An 8,291-nucleotide genomic window follows, 5' to 3' on the forward strand; every position below is an offset into this window, starting at 1 on the left:
AACCTGAAGCACTATTTCTGGGTTAGCGGAGTCTGTAACCTGAAGCGTATGTAACCTGAAGCGTATGTAACCTGAGGTACCACTGTATTTTAAATTGAGATCCACATTATGACTGCCTAGTCTTATTACTGATCAGGGGTGCCAACTTGAATAAAATATGGGGGAGGGATTTGCAAAGTAAGCTCTGCCCCACATAATCACTCACAAGTCACAGTTCACATGCACCATTTGAATGGCAATGCACATCAACTTGGGGGGCAACCCCCTCAAATACTTTGTGGAGGTGGGGGGGGGGGGCAAAGGGAACCCAGGCCCTAGAAGTTGGCTCCTATGTTACTGATCTTTGTGAAAAATCATACAGAAGTGCATGTTTGGCAAAACTGCTTTAAAAAATTGGTATATTAGTAAATACACACATTGAAATGTAGGTGAATTTCGTGATAACTTTTTTTTTAGAGAAAGAAAATCACAAACTGATGCAAAAATGTGGCAAACTGAACTTAAGACTTAGAAACTGGATTGTACCAACTAAATTCTGCTCAGAGTAGCATGAGACTCTTAATTTCAGGGCCATGGGTTTGAGGGCTGGACTCGATGACCCTCGTGGTCCCTTCCAACTCTACCATTCTATGATTCTATGAAACTTATGGACCTAAGTTAGACATGCCGAGCAATTTCAAAGTACATAGTCTGAGAAAGACTTACAATGGATTCAATCTGCTAAAACTAACAGATTTTGCCTGTTCCTAACAGAGGATGATCCCATTCATTCCCTGTGCAAATTCCGTTCCCAGATCCACTGATAGCACTGGTCCAGCTGAATAAATGTCTGCTGCTGTTTCATCATGTATAGGATCTTAATAATGTGCTGGGCACATTCCTAGGTCAAAATCTAATACAGAGTGTAAGAAATGCTCTCCCCCCCTCCCCCACCACTCCAATCTTGAGAAGTCTCTGGTACTCTCAAATATTTTTTATGTTGCAGAGTGAAAGTGTGAGTGGTTTTCCACAGGAATAACTTGAGAAATAATAATTGTGTGAACTCTGTGACAAGTTCACATCACAGGAATGTGGAATGGAGCTACTACCCGACATGGAACGTCAATTAATAAAATAGTGAATGTACCCTGAATTTTATTCACGTTGTAGATGGGAGTTGAACCCAAACCTAATGAAGGAAATAATGTGATCTGTCAAAAAGAAAAGAAAAGAAATGACAGTCCTATTTCTTGATTCACACTAGTACATTTTGAAATGTATTTTACTGGCTTTTCTATTAATAGGTGCATTCACTATGAGCTACCCGGTATATGTTTTCTTTATGAACTGGGGAGGAGTGGGGAGCCTTAAAATCTTTCTCAGGACAAAGGGAGTTAATCATCAATACATTTAAATGGTAATTATTAAATTTTCACTTTCAATCTTCCATTGTGGTGCATTTTTGCATTTTCCTGTCCCTTTCCTTTGAAAATAGGTGCAGAGATCAAGCTGATATTTCTACTTTAAATCTAGAATTGTGTTCCAAACATGAGTACCAGATTTTGCTCCAATGTCTCAGTTTTCAAGGAAATATTGCATTTAAAATAAATAAATATAAAAAGAGTGAATCCCAAATAAATGAGTTTAAATGAAAAGCATAATTTTGTCAGACCAATAAGCTTGTTTGCAAAGAACAGGTCCTGCTTTCTGAAAGCTCAATATGTGAAAATTCACTTATCCGAATATGAATAATTATGCCCAAACATTGCTACACACATGGCTAATTCAGATATCCAAACAGCCAGAGTTTGCCCACTTCCTTACTTGTTTCTGCTTTGCTGGTTGACGGCAGTCATTTTCAGGCAAAAACCATGGAGAGCGGGAAGGGGGAGAGAGAGAGCGGATAAATCAGAGAGCGGGATAGATAAGGCAAATAAGTTTTTCCATTGTCTCTCTTTTGCTGGTTGGCTGCAGCCATTTCAGGAAGAAACTACGTTAGGAGAGGGGAGAGAGATCACAGATTAGGAATGTTCCCATAGGAAATAATAGAAATTGTCAGCTTGTTATCCGTCTAACACTTGTCTAACAAACAATGTATTGGGAACACACTGTTTTTGGAACTTGGGACCTGCATGTACTCAGAAATAAGTCTCATTGAGCTGAGTGGATTTACTGCCGTGTAAATGTGCCTAGGACTGAGCCTAAGTCCCATTACTTTCAATGAGTATGTCAAACCATTTCTCTGGTCAAATAACATTATTATTTATAAGATAGACAATGCAACCATCTGCTTGTCTTTGGACACAAATTTGTCTATGTGGATTTTCAATCACAATTCCATTCAAGGCTCGTATTTCTGAAAGAATGTAGAACCCATAAAGCACAAATCTGAGGCATATAATACCAATTTATTGAATGTCAGTGCATACTGACCTCCTATTACAAACACTGGCAGATGGCCACTGCTTCAGTGCTCAAGAATGGTCTGAATAGCAAATCAAGAAGTGACTTAGCTTGGTGTTGCGTGTGTGTGTGTTGTGTTTGCCTCATCACCATCGCCCATAGCAACACTCATTGGTATCTATATGAACATGGTGACCAGTTCCTTTGCAGCACAACAAAACTATTGGAGGTCCCATGGATACCATATCCTGCTCTGTCAAATCTACCAAGGATCAAGGCTGGCCTGCTGGTGGGAAGAGAGAAGCACATTGGCTGCTTGGCAGAAGTCCTAAGAAAGGAAGCAGCAGCTTTAGCCGGTTTCCCATCGGAGCCATGAAAGGCGGCAAAGAATGGTAGTGGTAATTATTTTCATCAAGCGGCTACAGTCCTCAGTCTCACAGAAGGAAGCCCGTGACTAACTACATCCCTAAACTGGTCCCTTCATCTATAGTGCGAGCACATCTTAGCCCCGAAGCAGCCCAGTAGCGAGAGCATACATTAATCTGAGCGCTGACCTTTTCCTAAATGCTTTCCATTGTTAATGCTTTCTTAACTTCATTGCCACCAGCTTCTTCAAAGATTCCACAGAGTTAATGTTTCCATTCCTTTTCATTTGTTGGTAATGATGACCAGGCTCTACACAGCTGTGAGGAGCTGAAAGGAACAAGGATAAACATTGCCCACTGTTCTCTTATCTCTGTTCATTCTTTGGCACGGAAGTGGGCCTGTACAGTATGTTGCTGTTCAGAGGATGTGGTGACATTTTCCTTCCATCACTGAAAAAGTTCTTTACAAAGCAAGTTCTCTCCCTCGCTCTCTCTCTCTCTTAAAAAGTACAATTTCCTTCAGTGAAAAGCCAGCCCAGTTTTTCCTTGGCATAATGTACATGGCTGCACACTCAAAACGTATCACAGACAAATGGCTAGATCATGCTGAATTATTTTACGATTCAATTATCCCAAGGTAGCCAGGACTCATCTGCAGTCATGATGAGCTAATGCTACTTGTCTTTCTTTCAAGCACGTAGATTTATTCTCAGCTGAAAGGTAGCTGTCGCATTGTTTTGAAGATCTACTTGTACGGACAAAGCACACACCCTCCAACAGGGACATTTCTCTCTCACTTCCCCCAACTGACCCTCCCCAGCCACCCATTTTTGTGTGTGCCCACCCCCACAGAACATTTCCTATCAGATGAAGGGCAAGTGCCATGACCATGACATCAACAGGACACAGTGCGCATGCCCTCTTAACCCCTTAATCCCGATTTGATTTCATTTATTCTTTGGTAGATTTACAAGAAGAAAAACACACACCAATAAATACATTTTAGAAATGGGCAAGATTAGACATGGGCACACAAAGCAATTATTATTATAAAAAATCAAGACTCCTTGATACATGTCGCTATTTCAACCACTCAGATACTCTTATACTTTGATAATTATCATTGTGTATGTGTGTGTGTATTGCATTCTGTTAAAATAGGTTTCTCAGTGTAGTGGACAAACAAATACAGTGGTACCTCGGGTTAAGTACTTAATTCGTTCTGGAGGGATGTTCTTAACCTGAAACTGTTCTTAAGCTGAAGCACCACTTTAGCTAATGGGGCCTCCTGCTGCTGCCGTGCCGCCAGAGCACAATTTCCGATCTCATTCTGAAGCAAAGTTCTTAACCCAAGGTACTATTTCTGGGTTAGCGGAGTCTGTAACCTGAAGCGTATGTAACCTGAAGTGTATGTAACCTGAGGTACCACTGTAGATGCACCATGAATCCCACTGCAGAATTCTGTTATTGATAGGATTTCTTACAGAGTGGCCAAAATCCAAAATGGAGCATTTCTCTCTGTTTAATTTGTTTCCCCTTTTGTGTGATTTTTTTTTTTAACAATTTGGCAGCAAGTGAAGAGAGGTTTCCCAGTGTTCTAATTAAAAGCAGTTTCTGAAAGGTTAATCTAATAAATTACAGGATATAGGATTTCACTCTATTTCTGGATAGTTACGTGAAATTAAAAAAACCCACAGAGAAAAGCAAAGCCAATAGGCCAGGTACGTTAGTGTCTCTCCACTTTTGCTTACCACATGTGGTTTTCCCCAGCATACATGTTCTCATCATTTAAAAACTGGATCGCTGTTTGGACTGCCTGGTAGTGGTTTAGGCACTCGGCAGCCAGGTTTCTTTGGAACTGTGTTAGGATTGTGATCCGCATTACAAATTTAGCAAATACCATATGTTTTCTGTATGATTTGCTCCCCCTCCCCATTTATTTTACTAACTCACATTGTCTTTAGATACTTATTGTTACTTAATTATGTTACTTAAAACATAGGATCTGTTATTATTAACAGTTGTAGCACACTGGATGTTGAATTTGTATTATATATCATTTATTTATTCATTTTGTGAAACACCTTCCATAATATATCTCCCAAGGGTGATGTATGTTCCATCTTTGGAAACAGCAAAAATGCTTTTGAAAATAGTATACGAACAACCAAGTACAGGCACGAAAACAACACAGAACGAAACCCAAAGCAATGACCTTTCCATCTACTTGGAAAAGCTTGTTGAAACAAAAACATTTTCAATTGTTTCCGGAACATAGAGATAGTGGGAGCCTGTCATATCTCAACAGAACTGCTGCTCCACAGAACAGCAGTAGCCAACTTTGAAAGTCCTGCTCTGAGTTGCTGTAGAGAGGGCTTCTGATATTTTAGGGACTTTACAGGAGACAATCTCCAGCAGAATGCAGTGACCTTGATTGACAGCCAGTGCAAATCCCACGAAAAAGATGTTATCATGTGCTGACGGCAGTTTGCCCACCACAAGCAACCTTGCTTCCACGTTCTGTACATTCTTGTTGAGATATGGAAATGGTTTAGAGATTTCTGCTAAAATACGAAGCAGTATAGTTATATGGCATCCTACATAACATATACTTTTGCATACAGCAGCCCCCTAGACAGCAGATGCTGTGAGCTGGGAATGTTGGGAAGGTATTGTAGGAGAAAATTGTGAGTGCCATACAACCTGTGCTATCAACCCTACAGTAGCCTGCTATCAACCCTACACTAGCCCCATCACCAGTGCTGAAGTCAGATTCAGCTACCAGTCCAATCGGAAGGGGGACACACATTGTCTTGTCATTTTACCCTAGTGACAAAATGTCCTGAGTTAGCCCTGCACATATCACTTTGCAACGGGAGTGGGGAACCTGCAGCTTTCCAGTTGTTGCTGGATTACAGATCTCACCACCCCTATTGACCATGCTGACCCGGGTGGAGGAAAGGTCGAATCCAGCAACACAACAGGAGGGCACCAGGTTCCCCATCCCAGCTTTTTACAACATGCAGGTGTGGTTGCAGTTCCATTCTGCTCATTGCCAAGTATTTTCAATGGACATTTAGCTGATTTTTACAAGAGACAAATAGTTCAGATATTGTACCTGAAGGTGCAGAAGGGGAAAGGGAAATTGCTCCCCCCCCCCCGGACGACTAACCTTCTTATCATTTTCTAGCTCTCTTCTCAATCCTTTCTCCTTTGTCAGCACCTTTCTTGAATTAAAATGCTCAGACCTCCTGAACCCAGGGCTCTAAATGAGGTCTTCCCAGTGCGATCAAAAATGGCACAATTGCTTCCTGAATTTTGAATATAATCCTTATGTTAATTTGCCCAAAATGGCCTTGACCTTTAATGGCATGTTCAACAATGATTTTCAATGTCCTCTGAATCTTAGCACATATTGAAAATTATATTTTGGAGAACAGTCCCCTGCGTCGGACTACCACAGTGTCCCCAAAGCCCCTGAAGCATCCAGATAACAATTACATTAAACTGAATAACTGCAAATGATTTGGAGACTAAAATCTTCCATTTCTAATGCTTTTCAGCATAAGGTTCTGTCTGTACGTTCACACCACGGCACACCTGTTGGAGAAAAAGAAGGCTTGGTGCTCCAAGAAGCTAAGGAAGGGCAGCTGCCAAGCAAGGAATCTTGATTTTCAACAGCAGTGGAAGGAAGTTGTCAGGCAAAAAATCCAGTGAACCTGCAAGAAGAAGCAGCCTGTTAGGACCATGAGCTCACTGGGAGAGAGGGAATCCACAGGGAAAGGCTTGAGCATGTGGAAGTGTAGGCCTTGCTGTAGTTTGAGTTGCAGCCGTCATTGTCCCACAATGCCACATAAACTGAAAATTACTAGCTCTGCAGTTCAATAGTATCCATATCCAAAAAGCATGCTTTACTGGACTGGGATCCAAACAAATGAAATTAAACGTATTATATAAATAGTTAAAAAAGCAAGATGATTGTATTGACAACAGCCAGCAGCAGTACCAACAACAAAGATCTCCCAGCCTTATTAAAATCTAGCAAGTCTAAAAAGTGAAACGGAACACACTCTCGAATGAACAAATACGCAGGCAATTACATACAAAAAGTTGTCGTCGTGGCTGCCAGGATCAAGCCTCAAATCCGAAAATACAGCTGTAGAATAAAGGCAGATTCTGACCATCAAAACCACATTCAATTATCGTATCTATGTTGTTTCTCGCTTTCTGTGGTTAAGAAGCTATTATTAGGCTCCCTTGATTTCTCTGTTGCTTTTTTCGTTTTCGTTTTTAATAGAAAATCTCCCAAGTAATGCCTCTATATCACATTCCCAAAAGCAAATATGGGTTGCAGTCTATTTGATGATTAGTTTCCCAGAACACTCTGTCCAGTCCTGTTTTCTTCTCTTTAATATAAAGCACAGACTTTGGCTGAACCCACATGAAGCACTGCCCTAATTCCCGTCCCCCCACCCCACCCCTCCATGCCAGCAATAATCATGCCACTTACCCAAGACTGCTCTGAGATGCAGAACAATACCCTTAACCAGGATTAAATGGGTGGACACGGAAAACATTTCCTTGAAACACAAACAGGTTCACTCCCTTGTCCTAATGGTTAGAAAATTGCACAGCAAGCCTCTTGTCTGTAGTCAGGTTAACAATCAGTTTAGTTTTTTTCCAGGCTGGATTAGCCACTGAAATGGGAGGAGAGCTGGTAATGAATGTATCTTTAAACAGGTGGAGTAAACACTGGCGCAGGATAAGAAAGTGAGTAGGTTACACAGAATAAATGGAAGGCAGTACCCAAGAAATCTCTTTTGTCCCTGTTCTTACTCTGATAGAGACTGTTTACTTCAAGGTGTGTGTAGCGTTCTCTGGGATTTTCCTCAAGACGCCAAGAAATGTGACTGAGGTGTGTGACACAGGTGTGTGTAGGTATCTAGGTACAAAGCCGCTCCCCAAAGGGCAAACTGTGTGTGTGTTTTATAGGAGGCTGCTATGTTGTTGTTTTCCAGCCACCTTTAAGCCAAATTACTATTATTAGTATTATTATTACTACTACTACTATTTTGTACCCCACCCATCTGACTGGGTTGTCCCAGCCACTCTGGGCAGCTTCCAGCATGTATACAAACACAGCAAAACATTAAACCTTAAAAAGCTTCCCTATACAAGGCTGCCGTCAGATGTCTCATAAAAGATATAAAATTACTCATCTCCTTGACATCTGATGGGAGGGCGTTCCACAGGAAGGGTGCTACTACTGAGAAGGCCCTCTGCCTGCTTCCCTATAGCAGTGTTTCCCAACCGGTGTTCCGCGGCACACTAGTGTGCCGTGAGACATCGGCTGGTGTGCCGTGGGAGGAAGGCGGGCGAGTCGGGCGGTGAGAGGCGGCGGCGAGGATCCGCGTCGAGCCGGGGGCGGCTCCGCGGTGGTGGTGCCGAGCGGCGGGGCAGCGCGCGCAAAAGGGAGGATCCCTTCCTGCGGACACACTCTCTACCGAGACTCAGAGAAATCAACCTCCGGGAGAACGGGTCGCC

General features: G+C 42.0%; 1 long non-coding RNA gene across 3 annotated transcripts; it reads right to left on the reverse strand.

Annotated features, from left to right (window-relative positions):
* Window positions 1–1,627: 1,627 nt before the first annotated feature.
* Window positions 1,628–7,709, reverse strand: LOC308592613. 3 transcript variants are annotated; one of them, XR_014010581.1, is made up of 3 exons: window positions 7,258–7,709; window positions 6,348–6,466; window positions 1,628–3,075 (listed from the first exon to the last, which is right to left on the reverse strand). It is a non-coding gene; the product is annotated as an uncharacterized lncRNA (long non-coding RNA). The 3 variants fall into 3 exon arrangements; XR_014010582.1 differs by lacking the exon at window positions 7,258–7,709 and adding an exon at window positions 6,852–7,131; XR_014010583.1 differs by lacking the exon at window positions 7,258–7,709 and having other exon boundaries at window positions 1,628–1,969; window positions 2,937–3,075; window positions 6,348–7,131.
* Window positions 7,710–8,291: the final 582 nt, after the last annotated feature.

The sequence above is a fragment of the Podarcis bocagei genome (genome assembly GCF_964188305.1).
Source record: "Podarcis bocagei genome assembly, chromosome: 8".
NCBI classification, from domain to species: domain Eukaryota; kingdom Metazoa; phylum Chordata; class Lepidosauria; order Squamata; family Lacertidae; genus Podarcis; species Podarcis bocagei.